Here is an 18,020-nt window from a genome sequence, read left to right on the forward strand (position 1 = left end):
ACAGGTCGCCAAGTTTCATCCTCAGAGATTCAGTTAGTTAGATGGAGTCCTGGGGTCTCTAATTTTGACCAGCTTATGGTGATTCTAATATAGTTTATCCATAGTACAGCCTTGGATAGCTACTGTCATTTGGAAACTTGGATATCTTTATTTTCATATATATATATATATATATATATATATATATGTTGTTGCCAAATTATTTTTACAATAGAAAATGCAAAAGCACATGTGATTCTAAGTGTTCAGCAATATGGAAATGGCCTCCTTCCAATTTTGTAATCTAGTCTTCTCTTCTAGCATTAAGACTTTCTCTTCTTACTTCATAAGATTATTTTAGCCATTACATATTATTCTACCTTGTGCCTATACTATAACTCATTAACCAGTCCTCTGCTCTGGAAGAAGTGTCCCAGGAAGAATGGCTGAAGACATTAGAAAATTTCATTTGAAGAGCAAATGTATCTAAAGATAGAGTAAATATTGAGGAGAATATTTGTTTCCTAAGATCCCGGCAGGTAAAACCATGACTAGAGAATGGAAATTCCCATTAGACAAGTGATAGCTTTCAAAGCCACGCTTGGCATACCTTTGGTCAAGATGTTTTAAACAGGGCTTAAGTATCAGATATATGAAATGATTCCTGACAGCTCTAGGGTCTTTCCAAACCAGACATGTCCTCCAATCATGATCCACCCCCCCACTCCACCTCTCACCAATAATACATTTCTACTCATCCTGGGCAAACCTATTTGCAAGGCTAATATAATCAAAAGTTTACTAAACTGATTGTCGTTTATTCCAAACAGTGCCTAATTCAAAGCAAATGCTCGTCCCCAGACAAGTTGGGCTCTATTGTTCCTGGGTAAAAACAAAACAAAACAAAAAAACCCCAATATATGAAAATCCAAACATAAGCAAATAAATTAGGGTTATAATTATTTGCTGAACAAAAATTTCCCCACAGGGCTCCTTTAAGATGTGGGCTCTCATACGCATTACAGTATAATTAAATTAACCAAAATCTGGTTAACACCTAACCCTCTTGTAGTCTCCCTCTCAGGCCTTGCTGAGTTCCCTCTTCTCCTAGACTAAACCCTGTGATCTCTGCTTGAAAGCTCATCCCTGCTCTGGGATTTGAGCCCCGACCTCCCTTCATGAAGCAGTGGTATGGGACTCCATCTGTATGTATAGGTGTCATGGCACCTTGCTCTGGTTTGGACTTCACCTTTTGGGTTTCAGTTCTCATGACTGGACTCCTGTGTTGGCCTCTGGAGAGCCTGGGGTCCTGTCCCATTCATCTGTTAGGACTGGGCCTGATTTTGTTCTTACCCATTCTGCTCATCTCTGCATACTATAATTGTGTCAGCCAGTGTCTGAGAAGGACCATCAACAGGCAGGAATTCAATATGAGAAACTTGTTGCAAAAGTATTGGAATAACTGAAAAGCCAAATGGGGCCAAGTGAGGTACTCCAGAGATTAGCAATAGCAGTAAACAGCTACCATCCGTAGGCTGGCTGATGAAGGGAAGGGTAGGTACGATCCCAGAGCCCAAGATCAGGGACCGTGCTGTTTGAACTGGAACACAGGATGGAAGCTGTTTGGAAGAAGGTGGGGCCACAGAGGGAGAAGCTGTCAGGTGAGAGGAGGTCAGGCCAGCTTGTCCTGACAGTCTCCAGCCTGTACTTATTGGCTGAATTCAGCTAAATGTCAGTTAGTAAAGGATCCTTGTGAGTATAATTTGCAGGAGTTATCACCCAGTTACAAGAGCAGAAAATAGGAAGTGGGGGATCAGATCTGAATACCAGTGGGCAACAAGCCTGGTACAACAACTGAGAAACTGGAATTGGTAAGATAATTCAAAACTGGATGGGGGTGCCAGGGTGGCTCAGTTGGTTAAGCATCTGACTTTTGATTTTGGCTCAGGTCATGATCTTACCATTCATGGGATGGAGCCCCACATTGGGATCTTCATGACAGTGTGGAGCTTGCTTGGGATTCTCTCTCTCTTTCTCTCTCCTCTCCCCTGCTCACAAGCACATGTGCTTTCTCTCTCTCTCTCTCAAAACAAACAAACAAACAAACAAACAAATAACTTGAAAAAAAACTGGCTGAAACCAAAACCTCCTAGGGCAAGAGTAAAAATAATAGTAACAAAAGTAATAAAAATTACATAGCTAATATTTATTAGTTACTTTCTATAGTCACTTTCTGTTCTAAGAACTTTATATAAACTTAATTAATCTCACAACAGCCCTAGGAAGTATTCTCTGTTTTCATCATTTCATTTTACAGGTGAGGAAGTGGAGACTCAGAGAAGCTAAGTTATTTTCTCTGGGCTGCACAGCTTGAAAATGGCTGAGTCCATGCTTGAACATAGGAGTTTGTCTGAACAGCCCATGTGCTTAGCCATGTTATCCCACTTAAGTCTGCAGTCCTATGTCCTTAATCAATAGCTATTTGACTTTGCAAAATTCTTAGCAATTTCTTTAATTATCAACTCCCCTTACTTTGGAAAAACTATTAATATTACCTATTTTACTGAGCTATTGTGAAGATGAAGTGACATAATGCATATGGACTATGAACACTTTGCTGACACAGATGGCCTTAAAACTACATTGAAATTTCTGTGCTTAACTTGTTTTCCCCCAGCCTTGGAAAGGGAAAATGCATGAGTCATGTTCTTGGTCAGACCTGGTTCAAGTTCCTCCTGTCTGTCCTCCACTCCCTCATTCCTCTCTCTCAAGGCCCTAGTTCCTGGACCAGGACCTCATTAGGGCTCATAACCACCATCCAGTGTCTCTCTTTGACATTTCATGGCCGTTCTTTTCCTTCACGTAGACAATCTTGAGAAAATAGATTTTCCTTGACTAATGAGAATGTGTTAGTCTCTTGTTATTGCTGTGTCTCAGTGCAGTGTTTATAATGAGAAGGGATTAATTTTGTGACATTTTCAATGCTGTAGGCGCTCATCAAAGGCCTTTGTATGCATCAATCTCAAAACTGTCCCTTAGTTTCAGGGGAGCCAGATTCCCTGATGCCCAGCCCCTCATTTCTCTATCCTTAAGCTACAGTGTCCTGAACTATAAAATGGGGAGGCCAGACTCTTCCTTGCCTCATTTCCAAAGCACATGGCTGGACAGACCTTGGTTATGTGGCAGAATAATAATAATTAATAATGATAATAATAGAGCTAACATCTCTGTAGTGCTTACCATGTGCCAGGCATATACACTGAATTATTACCACAGTCCTATTGGGTAAATGGTATTATTATCCTCATTTTACAGATAAGGAACTTGAGACAACTATTATTAACTATTTTTCCCAAGGCAAAATTAACTATTTTGCCCAGGGTTACAGAGCTAATAAGTGGCAGAGTCAGAATCAGAACTTAAGGCAGACTGGGTCCTGACTCAAAAAGAGGTAGTAGGACCTGTCTTGTGTGGCTCTTTCCTTGTGCAGGCTCCTTCCACTTTAAACTTTTGTGTCAGCAGGCAATTTATGCCCCAATGCTAGAGGAAGGGAACACAAATGTCCCTACAGTCTCATGCCCCAGAAGTCTCATGAACCTTCCCCTGTGCATAGAGGGGTAAACTTGGCTCAAACCTACCAGTCTTACATGAGGCTAGTGCCTTCCCCAGAACTTATGTGAATTCTTGACTTAATTTATTTCGTAGTCCCCTCTGCCTCTGCTCTTCTGTTCATCTTGAAACTGGCACATGTCAACCACAGCTCAAAACTCCACCCATTTCAGGCTTCCAGAAGTGACACAGTAGTTCCTAGCACATCATATTTCTAGTTTTCCTGAATATTTTTCTGATTTTTAGGTATTTACTTAAATTCCAGTTAACATACAGTGTAATATTAATTTCAGGTGTACAATTTAGTGATTCAACACTTAATATTCAACACCCAGTGGTCATCACAACAAATGCCCTCCTTAATCTCCATCACCCATTTCTCTCATACCCCCCCATTACCTCCATTCTGGTAACCATCAGTTTGTTCTTGGTTTGCCTCTCTTCCTCTTTTCTCCCCCCTATGATAATTTGTTTTGTTTCTTAAATTCCACATATAAGTGAAATCATATTGTATTTCCCTAAAATCAACAACACAAGAAACCACAGGTGTTGGTGAGGATGTAGAGAAAGGGGAACCCTCTTTCACTGTTAGTTGGAATGCAAACTGGTGCAGCCGTTCTGGAAAACAGTATGGAGTTTCCTCAAAAAGTTAAAAATAGAACTACTCTGTGATCCAGCAATTTCACTACTAGGTATTTACCCAAAGAATGCAAAAGTACTAACTGAAAGGGATACAGGTACCCCAGTACTTATAGTAGTATTGTCTATAATAGCCAAAACATGGAAATAGCCCAAATGTCCACCACTGATGAATGGATAAAGAAGATGTGGTATTTATATAAAATGGAGTATTATTCAGGCATAAAAAAATAATGAAATTTTGCCATTTGCAATGATGTGGGTGGAGGTAGAGAGTATTATACTAATTGAAATAAATCAGTCAGAATTTTCCAGAATATTTTTGTCATGATGTGGGTTACATCATGGTGGGCAAGGACCTCTATGCATGGCCACCAGATGTCCATACTGTACCTTTGGACAAATTAGAAAAAGCCCTCTCCCCATCTAATCTCTGGGACAAATTAGGAAAAGGACCCCTGTTGGGCAGACAAAAGAGGAAAAGCTAACATAGGGTCCTACCAAGATGATAGCTTGGCCAGCAAAGTGGAAGTGGGCTGGATTTTAGTACACACTCCTGCCCTTATGCAGGGGACCATGTTTGAAACTATATGCATTAGTCCTGCCTCTACCATTTGGACTCCAGCATGACTTATTTGCTTTTTCTCCTTGCCAGTCCCTTAAAGCTTCCAAAAGCTCAGTTCCAACAACTAATTTTTTTTTTTACCATGCTCAAGACCTTTAAAAACATATTCCAGAATTCCCTCTTCTTGCTAAGCAAGGCCCAACTCAACCCATTATTTTACATTATCATAAGCCATCAGAAGAGTCACTTCTTTCCCTAAATCTAGCCTTATCTGCTCAGTAAATTTCATTTCTAAACATGGCTCTTTCTCCCAGCAACCTTGGAGGGGTGTTCCATAAATGATGCAGAATGCAGGGGAGAGGCAGGGATGCTTTTATCTCATCCTTGAACCTGTAGCCCCATGTCCCACTTCCCTGCAGAGAGTTGCTTGCTTTTGCCTCCCAGAGGCACATGGCTGGACAGACCCTGGTTATGTGGCCAAGCAAGGCAATCCCAGCAAGCCCAGTACATAACAATCAGTCTTTGGTAGGCAAGAAGACAAATGCACAGTCCCTAGAAATTCTTAGCAGTGGTGCTTAATTCCCATGCAGTAATTATGTTCATCCATCTCTTGTTCTGTCCCCTGAGAAGTCTCAGCAGGGTGTGTCACATGTCCTGTGCAGCATCTTTAAGGTACATGGGCTTGGGAACCACTGCGTTACTATCATAAAGGCAACTAAACCAGTGATCTCCCAAGGTTTTGACTGTGCATCCCTATCAGCAAGATGTTTTTGATCTGGTTGCTCAAAACACATTATGCGTTCATTGTATATATGTATCTTTGTACTAATGCTTAGATATCATAAACATATGAAAATAAAAACAAAAAAAGATGTATTAAAATAAATATGAGTAGAAGGTCCAGTATGCTCTTCTTACACCCCAGATGATCTATTTGCACACCTGCTGGGAAGTACAAAGCCTACCTAGATGCTGCCCAGGTAAGCTGTATTACCTTCTTGCTTGGAACTGTGAGAAGTATATATACTTTGAAATCAGTCCTACCTGAGTCCTAACCCTAGCTTCCCTAATCTATGGCTAGGGAGTTTTGGATAAGTGATGTAATTTCCTGGGCCTTAGTTTACTTGTCCATAAAATGAGGTATGATACTCTGAGTCATACCCTGTCCTGGGTGCCATGGATTTAGAGGTAGGGTGCAGGCCCCTTTGTCAGGAGTTCAATCCAGATGGAGTTTCGAAGGATCTGTGACAACTAACTTCAGGTAACTTGGGATGCTAACTGAAGATACTGATTCCTGAACCTCACTTTAGACACAAAATCAAAATCTCTTACAACGGAACCAAAGAGTCTGCATTTTACATGTTTCCTAGTGATTCTTATGTACACAAAAGTGAGAGAGGTAATCAAAGTGGTAAATAGATGTAGTGACGTAGTATCATGCAAAGTAATGAGAAGTGATACATAAAAGGATAACTGAAGAGTCTGGGAACCCAGAGGACTGGGAAGCTTCCTGGAGAAAGTGGTGCAAGGCATAGTTCTTTCCTATTCCAGACCTCTCTCACTCTCAGGGGCCAGGGTTTGTCTTGACTGTGTCCCATCTAGAAATATTTGTTTGGCTCAGCCCTGGTCCTCTGAGTCTTCCCTCTTTTACCAGCTTCTCTCACTACCCCAATGATGTGTGCAGTGACAAATCTCATCCGGCCTTGCAGAATGCCTGTCCCACCAACTGCTACAGGCTTGGAGTAATGACAGAGGTGCTGAAGAGGCATATGCTCCTTCTATAGGGCAGGCACATTGTTGCTCTACTGAAAGCCTTGGGCTACAGTAAAGAGTTTAGTGTTGGTAATTTATTTATATCCTGTATTATTGCAAAACAGGAGTTGAAGTGTCTTCAACAGATACAAATAGTACAAGTAAAAAATGAGATAAATGAGCAAAGATGGACAAAGAAAAAATAATGGCAGGATAGTTAAATGAAGACAATAGTAGAATCAGTAAGAAGCTATTAAACATATGGTCCTGCCCAGCTGTTACAAGTGGCCATACATTTGGCTTTGAGCTTCTTAGTAGCCAGCACAAACAAGGAAATAACCATTAGTTTTATAATATTCATAGCATCCATCTGAATAAGTTGAACTGGTTGCCAAGGAGAAGCATAACTTTTGTTAGGAATGTCATGAAGATGTAAAGCATCCACCGTACGAAAGTGAATGACAGCCTCAACATCCTTGCAGTAATTAGTTAGTATTCCATATAATTATTTAAGATTCCTTCAATGTATAATATTTACTTCATCAAACTCTTTTACTTGGAGGTGCTTCAAGGCTCATCTGTTCTACCCAACAGCAGGGAGAACTCAGCCATGAGGCATGGCAACTTTCCTTTCAATTTCCCATTATTATAATATTCCTTCTTCTCAGCTCTGCCCTCTCCCCAGGGGAACCCTATCCCACCACACTTGAGACTTTCCAAATGGTCTGGCACTGGTTGAAGCCCAAAACTCTTTCAATCTTCTCCTACTTTCTCAAACATCTTCCTTATGAGGTCATGCCATCCTTCAAGACATAGTTCACATTGCAGAAAGCCTTCTCAGGAAGGCTTCTCTACTCCAACTAGGTTTACTTTCCTGCTCACCATGCATCTATGTTACTCTGCTGGTATTTCCACTTTAACATTTATTATAATCCACCTTAAGCCAGGATATAGATGAGCATATCCATTAGATATGCCTGATCCTTTCCTGTGTCTCTCTCTCTCTCTCCTAAGCCCAAGGGCAAGTGGAACAAAGGTGACTTGGAACAACAGTCTGGAAGCAATGCAAGAGCTCTCCATTGAGCACTAGCTCCATACCTGGCATTGTGCTGTTGGGTTGGAAGAGGGTTCTGGAGTTGAGAAAGACCTGCTCATTGCCCTCAAGCCCCTACAACAGCCTGCTGGATGATGGGCTGTTCAAGAGCAGGAAGAATTTGTACTCATAATTGCATCTTTAGAGCCTGATGTTTATTTGAACTTGAAGCAACTTACCCCAATAACAAAATGACAGATCATTTAAGACATTCATTCTAGTTTTATTTCCTGTACTAATTATCATAACAGCTCTGAGATAGTCATTATTAACCCTGTTTTACAGATAAAGAAGCTTAAATGATCACCTTTTTTTCATCTTATTAAGCTTCAGTTTCATCAAGTGAAAAACTGGTTAGATAATAATACTTACCTTGCAGAGTTGTTAAGAAGAACAATGAGATGCCATATATAAAATGTCTTATCACAGTACTTGACCCAGATATTATGCTTTGGAATTGTGGGTTTCACTCCCCAGGAACTAACATTTTATTGAATTCTTACTCTTTCTCAGGTACAGTCCAAAGTACTTTAAATATTTAATTAACTAATTTCCTTTCCTGGAAAACCATATGAAGGAGGTACTAATTATTAGTGGATGACACACAGATCAGTAACTTCCCTAAGGTAAATAGATAAATGAAGGTAAATTGGGACTTGAACCCAGGTAGTCTGGCTCCACCCTCAGTTTTTAAATATTCAGCAGTTCTTCTGAATTAAATTAAATTAAAGTTGCAATCCACCATACCAAATGTTATCATAAAGATGTATTCACAGTGCCATAGGGACATAGAGGAGAAATAACCTAGAAGGAAAGGTTTCCCATGAGAGAAAATGGCCTGAGCATAGTGTGAGATTTTTGTGGGTGCTAGTGAAGCAAGCATTGGAGAACAACCACACATCAGGCGAAAGGAATAACATAAGCAATAGCACAGAGGCAAACAACAGCCAATGTATATGGGAGTGTCTAGCAGGACATGCCACTGGACCTCTTAATTGTTAACATTTGCAATGTCCACATTTCCCTTGGTTCTCATGCTTTCTGCTGCTTTCCTGGTATCTGGTTCTCTTGGAAACTGCCTGGGCTGTGCTTTGCCCCCTGGCTGTCTTTTACCCACCCTACCTGTATAGGACACTGTGCTTTTTGGTGTTTCCATGCATAGCCTCTGCTGGCTAATCATATTACCAGGTCCTTTGGGAAAGACCACACCAACCATTGCTCTCTGGCTGAGTGCCCACCAGAATACTTGGTACCACTGTGGACACACTGCAAGGACTTGTTGATTGTCTCACTTCTTTTTTTTTTGGGGGGGGGGAGGAAGGGGGAAGAAGGGCAGAGGGGGAGAGAGAGAGAATCTTAAGCAGACTCCACACTCAGCACAGAGCCTGACACAGGGCTCAATCCCCCAACTCTGGGATCATGACCTGAGCTGAAATCAAGAGTCAGATGGTCAGGGATGCTGAGGTGGCTCAGTTGGTTAGGCATCAGACTCCAGCTCATGTCATGACCTTGCTATCTATGGGTTCAAGCCCTGCGTTGGGTTCTGTGCTGACAACTCAGAGCCTAGAGCCTTCTTCAGATTCTGTGTCTCCCTCTGTCTCTCTGCCCCTCCCCAGCTTATGCTCTCTCTCTCTCTCTCAAAAATAAATAACCATTTAAAAATATTAAAAAAAAAAGAGTTGGACATTCAACTGACTGAACTACCCAGGTGCCTGAAGTCTCACTTCTTCTGATGTTCACTTTCCTGTCTGTAGTACCTCTGCCCCTTGCATCCCACGGTGTTTGTTCTCTTAGTCATTCAACGTTACCATAGTCCAGGCATGAACTTATGCAGCAATAAATAAAACAAAATCTCTCCAATACTCTCCTCTTAGGGAGGGAGAAGGGCAGTAAACAAAAGCAATGAATATATAAGTCATAGAAAAAACATGGCTTGAGGAAATAGAGAATTAGGAGAGTGGAAGTTACAGGAAAGACCACTTGGAAGATTTTGATCAATGGCTCCAAAAACTATATGGTCTTTCTAGTTTTAGAGTTGACAGGTGGTTACAAACATGATATACCTACTTACCAACTACTGTTCCTTCCCCCCAGCCCCTGTGAAACAAGTAGATATGGAAATAAATTTTTCCATGACTGTCTCTGTGACTAAAGCCAATTACTTAACTTCTCCATGCCTCATAATTCTCACCTGTGTGAGAAATTGTGACAAAAGCACAAAAGTCAGGTAGAATACATTAATTCAAAAAAGTTTTTTTGAGTACCTGCTGAATGCCAGGAATTCTACTGGCATGGGAGTTCAGTTGAATAAGGCAGCCATTACACTCAAGTGTTCATAGTCTAGGGGGTAAAGCATGGGGCAATGGAAAATCACAATGCCAAATTGCAGTTGTGCAGAAGAGGTACTTATACCAGCAACAGGTGGTCAGGGGAGGGCTTTCCAAAGAACATGATCCCTGAGCATCCAGTGTTATAAAGTGCTTTGCTAAAAAGTAGGAGATCCAATGTGGGTGCTCACTTAGCCTAAAATCTTTTTCATCATCATTCATTACACATGTACACACACACACACACACACACACACACACACACACATTGTTCTGAGAAAAGCATGCCATTTCACTCCTTAAAACAATGCATATCCAATATGTCAGGGTTTGCTTTTGCTGTACCCTCTACCTAGAGTTGGTCTCCTTATGTGTGGCTACCAAATTCTATCATAGCTAGCATTGTGCTTTCCAGAAGACTTCCCTGCTTTGTCCTGGTTGTAATTAACCTCTATCTTCAAAGTTCTCATTGCAGTCTATATTATGGTAATAGCACATTCTTTCTGGAATTGGATTTATGTTTTCTGTGACATCTTAACTAGATGATAAACTCCTCTAAGATGAATCCGTGTTTCCTTCACCTCTGTATCCTTAAGACCATGTACAGTACCTGACACACAGTAGGTGCTTAATAAATATTTCTTTGCTCAAATTGAATTGACTTGAATGGATCTACAGCATCCATGCACTGAATTAAAATTTCTCTTCAGCCAGTTACAGCTTAAGATGCTATGAATGGATATTTTAAGATTTAATTTTTGTAAGATTTATATAGATGGATAATTTTTCCAGGCAATGAAATTGCCTCAGGCAGCTGGGAAGTTTGTCCATAGTCAAAGATGGTTAAGTCTTATCTGATAAAATTCCATCTCATCTCTCTAGTATGATATCATTTATCTATCAGGAGATCCTGGGTAAATTAGGAAGCTGTCAGCTGTTTGAGTCTGCTGGGTTTAGACTTGATCCTAGCATCTGGCAAAATAGAAAACATTAAAGGACTCAGTCATGAGTGAGAAAGAGGAAGAAGGAAGGCTGAATGGTTCCAGAAGTAGACTACCAGTTATAAAGGGCCCAGGGACCTATGGACAGGGCTCCACTGTCGCCAAGATATACTGCCAGGACTCAAATAACCATGAGCTCAAGGAAGGCTTTCTGAGTGGCTGGCTAAGGGCCAGTCCTGCCCTAAGGAGTTCTTCTGAACAGATGTTACCAAAATATTTATTGGGGCATTCCTGAAATGTTTTGTCTTGGTCCTTTCTAATACCAACCCCCTTGGGGGAAAATGAGGCAGTTTATCAAGAAGAATGGTGCTTATGGCTTCTACCAATTGGCCTTTCTGGCACCTCTGAATTGCCTTTCTTTCTTTTTTTTTTTTTTTTTAATTTTTTTTTCAACATTTTTTATTTATTTTTGGGACAGAGAGAGACAGAGCATGAACGGGGGAGGGGCAGAGAGAGAGGGAGACACAGAATCGGAAACAGGCTCCAGGCTCCGAGCCATCAGCCCAGAGCCTGACGCGGGGCTCGAACTCACGGACCGCGAGATCGTGACCTGGCTGAAGTCGGACGCTTAACCGACTGTGCCACCCAGGCGCCCCTGCCTTTCTTAGTACCAGACTCAAACTCTGGGTGTGGGGCATGCTGGAGGTTGGAGAGCTAGGACATGCAGCTAGCAGCTGGGTCATCTGAATGTTATCCTGCCAGTACTAGATCTTCTGTGGTTTTCCAACAATGAGTGGGGGGAGGGATTATATGAGTCACCCTCTCCATTGCTGTGCAGGCTTTATTTATACTCTGCTGGTTTATTTTTTCCTTTTCTGACTACTGTCATCTCTCCTGGGGCTTTCTGAGGCTGCCTCAGTAAGTTATACTTTTGATTTTGATTTTCCTTGGCTTGTTTGAGGATTTGCAGGAAAAAAAGGAAACAAAATGTACTAATCCATGGAATACAGGGAATTTCTGAGAAGCTGTAGCAAGAAAGCTGATGTCCAAGATGAATGTTTTGGACTCAGGCATTCCAGGCTCCTCTGGTTGCCAGCTGATATCCTGACAGTATCTATGTAGTTCAGTCAGACTCAAGCCATGACTTCTGCTGAATTGCCAAACTAAGTGACTTTATTTCTTTGCCAACCAAGGAGTTTTACAATACACCCTTGTTCATTACTCACTCATTCATTCCATGAGCCTTTCCTGGGAGGCAGCAATGGACTAGAGCCTTGGCTTTGAGTCTATGCTTTACCATCACCTCATTGTGCAATTTGTTGAGGGCACTCTACCTCTCTGGGCCTCAGTTTCACTATTCTCAAGTGTAGATTTTGGATTGTGATCTAGTGAAGGCAAGAAATGTGTCTGCTTATTCATTTTTGTATCCCTAGTCCCAAGAACAAGGCCTGACATCCATTAGGTACTGAGAATATTTGTTGAATAAACAGACTTTAGAGTGCATTGTTAGAGCACATGACCTCTAATATTCCAGCATGGTCCACCAGTCTTTTCAGGTCCACACTTGAGAATTTTATCCATCTCTTGACCTGTGTGTACCCCATTGGCTTCTTAGAATTTATGCAGAGAGCTCATATCATAGGTAATACTCCAACTCTCTAATCCTGAGAAATGCCTTTTCTATGAATTTCCATAGCACCAGAACTAACCTCTGTCTAAACACCCATTATAATATCTTATGCTCTTGTCTTTTTATCTGTCCTGCCCCTCACCAGTTATGAACATGTTGAGGGCAGGTTCTTTTTTTTTTTTTAATTTTTAAGTTTTACATTATTGATTTTTACTTTTGCTTTTATTTTTTTAAGTTTACCCATTTGAGAGAGAGAGAGAGAGAGAGAAAGAGAGAGAGAGAGAGAGAGAGAGAGAGAGAATCTCAAGGAGGCTCCACACTGTCACTGCAGAGCTTGATGTGGGGCTCAAACTCACAAACCACAAGATCATGACCTGAGCTGAAGTCAGGCACTTAACCAGCTGAGCTATCCAGATGCCCCAGTGCAGGTTCTTTTTTATTTCTGTATCCTCAGTGCTCAGCATAGTGTGTATGTGTCGAATGGAATTTATGAGTTACTGTTTTTCTTCCTTAATACTCCTTGTATAGTCTCGTGGGCTTTAATAATATTTTTAAAGTTTTGACTAGACCGTAACTATTCTGTGTATCACTATGTTTTTTTCTAGTTTTCTCTGTGCATCTCTCCACCTTTTCCTCTCATCATTATAGTGTGTACAGTGGTTAAGAACATGGGTTCTGGATTCAGATTTCATGGGTTTTAATCTTGCCTCTGCATTTACTAGCTATGTGATCCTGGGAAGTTAATAACCTCTCTGTATCCCACGTTCCATATATGAAAATTGGGATAATACTGCTAATTATCACATACAGCTGTTATGAAGATTAAAAGAGCCCACACAAAAGCATTTGTCATATAGTAAACATTCAATAAATATTAATGTTATTGCTGTTGTTATTTTTGATCACATTTTGGACACCATTATAGGTGCTATGAACAAGAATGAAAACTATCGTATTCTCATGGAACTTAAATTATACTGAATCAATCCCTCAGTTTCTGATTTTCCTATGATAGATAGTTCTTTATGTTTAGTGGCCACCTACACCTTAGTAAAAATTACATAGTGGATCCTTTCTGGAGAAGAAGTTTTGGTTGTGATAGGGAGAAGCATTAGGCCATGGAAAGAAAGGGAAGAAAAAGAAAGGGAAAAGAAAGCTGTGTGGTTCAGGAAATAAACCACCGGTTACATAATTTTGCTGTGCCTCCCCCTGTCTTCAGGCCATGGTCAGCAAGTTTAATTTATTGTTTTTTGTGAGCAGCTGCAAGGCATGTCCCATCAATTTTTTGTTTGCGATGGCTGTGGAGTGACTCAGACTATTAGCCTTGTATGATTACAGCATCTGTATTATGATGTCGAGGACATGTTGCTGCTACAATTTATTCTCTTTATTTAGTTCACTTTGTCTCACTCAGCATATCACTCAGCGGCTGTTCGAGAAAACACTGGTGATGGACAATTTCTCTTTCTATCTCCTCTCCTGATTTTCCTTCTCCTTGCCCTTCTGTCTTTGTTGATGTCTTGTTTAAAGGAAGATTTGTGGATATCCTAGTTTCCTCTACATTGGCTGACCCTTGGGTCTGCAGCTCACAGCAATGCGGCACCTCTCCATGGTGCTGAAAACAAGCACGTGGTTCTAGCACTGCAGTAGCAGCTAAGGGAGCCGGTGGGATCCTAACCCACAGCAGCAGGCACTGGCTTGAGAAAGCACCTTGTCCAGTTCCTTTTATTGCAATTAAGAGGAACAAGAAATACAGAAATGAAGAGTAATTTCCCTAAGGATGGTATACATCTCTTGTGAAATCAGAATACAGCTTCTCTGGACACATATTTGGAGTTTAAGGGATAAGTGAAGAAAATTCTTTAATCTTTTTGGCCCTCATTTTCCTCATCTGTAAAATGGAGAAAGACCACAATTTTTAAATAACTACTGTGACATATAGATTAGATAATGTGTATAAAGTCCTTAGCACACTGCCTGTCTTATGCTTTCTTCTTCACTCTTGTCTCCTGCTGCTTCCTGCCTGATATGTGCTTTAGTAACATGCAATAATTTATGCTCCCCTTGCCCCATACCATACTGCTTTCTGCCTTGCAGAAAGTATTGTCCCTTCTGCCTCTGTTATCATTAAAAGTTCTTCTCTGCCCTTATAACCCCAAACATGCTCACAATTCAGATCAGCTAACACCTCTTTCAGAAAGCCTCCTCTGCCCTTCTTTGTCCTTCCTTCAGTGTAGACTAGGTGTCCCTTCCAGGTGCTCTTATAGTCACTCTAGGATATCATTTTACATATATATTTTTCAAGACACATGCAATATGATCGTGAACATTTTGGTGTCTCTGACTTATTAGACTACTAGCTCTTTGAAAGAAGAGGCTATGTGTCATAATCTCTAGTGCAATACATATCACCAAGTGGATACTCAATGTTTGTTGTTTTGAAATGAACATAATGGGGACTTAAAGAATGTGAGTTCCTTTCTCATTCTTAGTCCAGTGCCCTCTTCCCATATTGTGTTGTCTCCAGCTTATTGGAAAGTTTTTTATTGGCTACCATTATAAATACCTTCATTTGCCAATGCCACACATTTTTAGGGATTACTTAGTGTACTGTGGGTCGTCTTTTGAGTATTCTAGATTCATATCAAGATAGTTTGCCTTATTGACTTTGGCATAGATTCTCTCCAAACCAGAGAATTCACATAAACCATGAATTAGATTCAGAGGGGAGAGGGCATCTGCCTTCATGAATTAGCTACAGAGTCATCATGGATTGGCTTCCAAGAATCCTTAGCAAATTCTAAATCATCACAAGACTTCTATTTAATATTCATTGGCAAGAACAGCTGCTCTTATTTTAGGAAAATTAATTGCCTTTCAAATTGTTCTAGAAGCTTAAATCCATTTTGATAATTCAGTAGGGGTAAACATTCACTTTTAATATCAAGTCCATGAAAACCCAAACTCTAATGACTTCCCTCAGAATTTAAAGTCATGTGCCATCTGACTCTTGGTGACCTCACAAGAGACCATGTGGTTATTGGGGAAATGTTTAGAATCTAAACCACATTGCTAAAATTCTGTTCCTGCTTTGATGATTTATTTTGTTAATGATCTTGAGCAGAACATTTCACATTAGTTAGCTTCATGTTCAATCTGTAACATGGAAATGACTTCAACAACCCTGTTACCTTTATTAAAGATACTAAGGGGACACACCATATTGATATAAGAGTACTTTGGAAAGTATAAAATTCTATACAAATCCTACCTAGAAAAAGTAGGAACCAGTAGTTGGAAAGAGAAAAGTATAGAAAAGTGGATTTCAAAAGCTAAGGAGATGTTTATTCAATGCAGATGCAAGAAAGGGGAAAAACACCTGGAAATAATAGCTAATATTTATTAAGCACTAAGATACCAGAGACTATACTAAATGATGAACTTTTCACAACATCCCATGAGATAGTTGCTTTTATTATCCTATAATATGGATGAGGAAAGAAGACATAAGAAGTTTAGCCTAAACGGATGTGCTATAAAGGGATGAAGACATCCAACCCAAGTGAGGTAGTCTGACTCCAAAGTCCATAAATGTTACCAGTAAGACTGGAAAATTTTCCATCTTATGATACTGCTGTGCTGATTGATATCTTCCTAGTTACTAATGAGATCCAGACAGAAACTTTAGAAGAGCTGGAAGAGATATTTTTAAAAATGAATTTATGTTATTTGGAGTAAAATACAGCAAGAGATTCCAAGGGAATAAGTAGAGGCCATTAAAGTTGTTCCTGGCATAATCTGTTACATATCATACAGATTATCAGTTTGAGTGTGGTCAACAAATATTTATTCTTTGTGTATGTCAGATGTTAGTCAAGGTGTTTAGATTACAGAGACTATAAAAAGACCCTCTCTTTCTGATTATATTAAAGAAGGCAGTGAAGTGTGCTAACGTTTCAAATTTTGGATGACTTTGGTGACTTGCTTGACCAATAGAATGTAGCAGGTGACATAGTGGGACTAATGAAGCTAGGTCTAAGAAGACTTATGGTGTCTGATTGTGCTTCTTTAAATACTTGCTCTTGGAACCTACTTGCCATGCTGAGAAAAGCTCCAAGTCATGAATAGATGCTCTCATTGACATCGCCCATTGAGTTCTCAGCCAGGGTCCAGCATCAGCTGTCAGCCATATTGAGTGAGCCATCTTGAACATCCAGCCCAAGTGAGTCTTTGGGTGACCCTGGCTTCAGTCACTGAAGTAACCACATGAGAGACCTTAGGGAAGAAATTCATGGCTGAGCCCAGTTAATCATAGCACTGTGAGAGATGATAAAAAAAAGTTGTTTTAAGGCTGTAAATTTTGAGGTGGTTACACAGCAATAAATTTCTGGAACCTTGTCATAAAAAAAGTTTCAGTAAGAGAATGAGAGGCAGATGTATGAACAGGTGATTTCAGCATATGTAGTGAATACCACTACAGTGTAAGCAGAGGATACTATGGAGTTAACTTAGACCTCAAGGAATCAGAAAGTGGACTTATTGTGCTAGTTTTGTTTATGGGGGGTTGGCCAGGATTTCATCGTCTGGATAGAAGCCCTAATTTTTCTGTTTCCTTTTCAATAATGAGACTTCATAATTGCATAGATCCCTCATTACTTCTAAGTCTTAGTTTACCCCTCTATAAAATTAGAGGCAAAGAACCTAGGGTAGGATGAATAAATGGGACAGAAAGGATAGGAAAAACTCCCTTCGCCTTACTGGAAAAGTTGCAAGAACATTTTTGGTGTGGTGAAATGAGCACAGGCTCCATGGTTAGAAGGCATGGGTTTGAGTGCTAGCTCCATAACTTTCTAGCTATATTTCACTTCTTTGAGCATCAGCTTCCTTATTTATAACGTGATCTTAGCTGTACCACGGGTATAAGGGGAAGCACCTGACAGCCTTAGGTCTTGCCTTCCTTCTAGGTCTTTGCTTAGGCCAGCTCTCCTCTGATGTGGCTTTGTGCAATGAAAGAAGCCAGGATGGGGGAACTGAGAGAGAGGCAGGTTAGCAGTGTAAATATCATGAGGCAGGGAGCCATGTGGGTTCACAGCAAAGCCAAGCAATATGGAACATTGGCAAAGCCATCCAAGGGCAGGTTGGAAGGGGTTAACTGAGCCAATGGGCCAGCTGGCATCTGTGCTGGCACTCAAGGAGAGAAAGAAAAGGAGCCTCAGTGTCAAGATAAGAAAGAGAAACAAAACAAAATACCAGAAATTTAGCCAAATTCCCAAGTTCCCATATGGATAAAGAAGGAAACATTCAGCCAACTCCATTCAGCAGCCTCTGGTCAGAAAAGACCTGAAGACTAGGCAAGTCTGTGAATCCACCTGGGCAACCTGTCTCTGTTGGATGGCTTATCAGAGAACCATATTGTCTCTGGTTCAATGTGGCAAGAGAAAGGTGCATTCTACCCCTTTATTCTTCATGCATTCACCCATCTACC

This window comes from Panthera uncia, assembly GCF_023721935.1.
Source record: "Panthera uncia isolate 11264 chromosome C1 unlocalized genomic scaffold, Puncia_PCG_1.0 HiC_scaffold_4, whole genome shotgun sequence".
In the NCBI taxonomy this organism is placed as follows: Eukaryota; Metazoa; Chordata; class Mammalia; order Carnivora; family Felidae; genus Panthera; species Panthera uncia.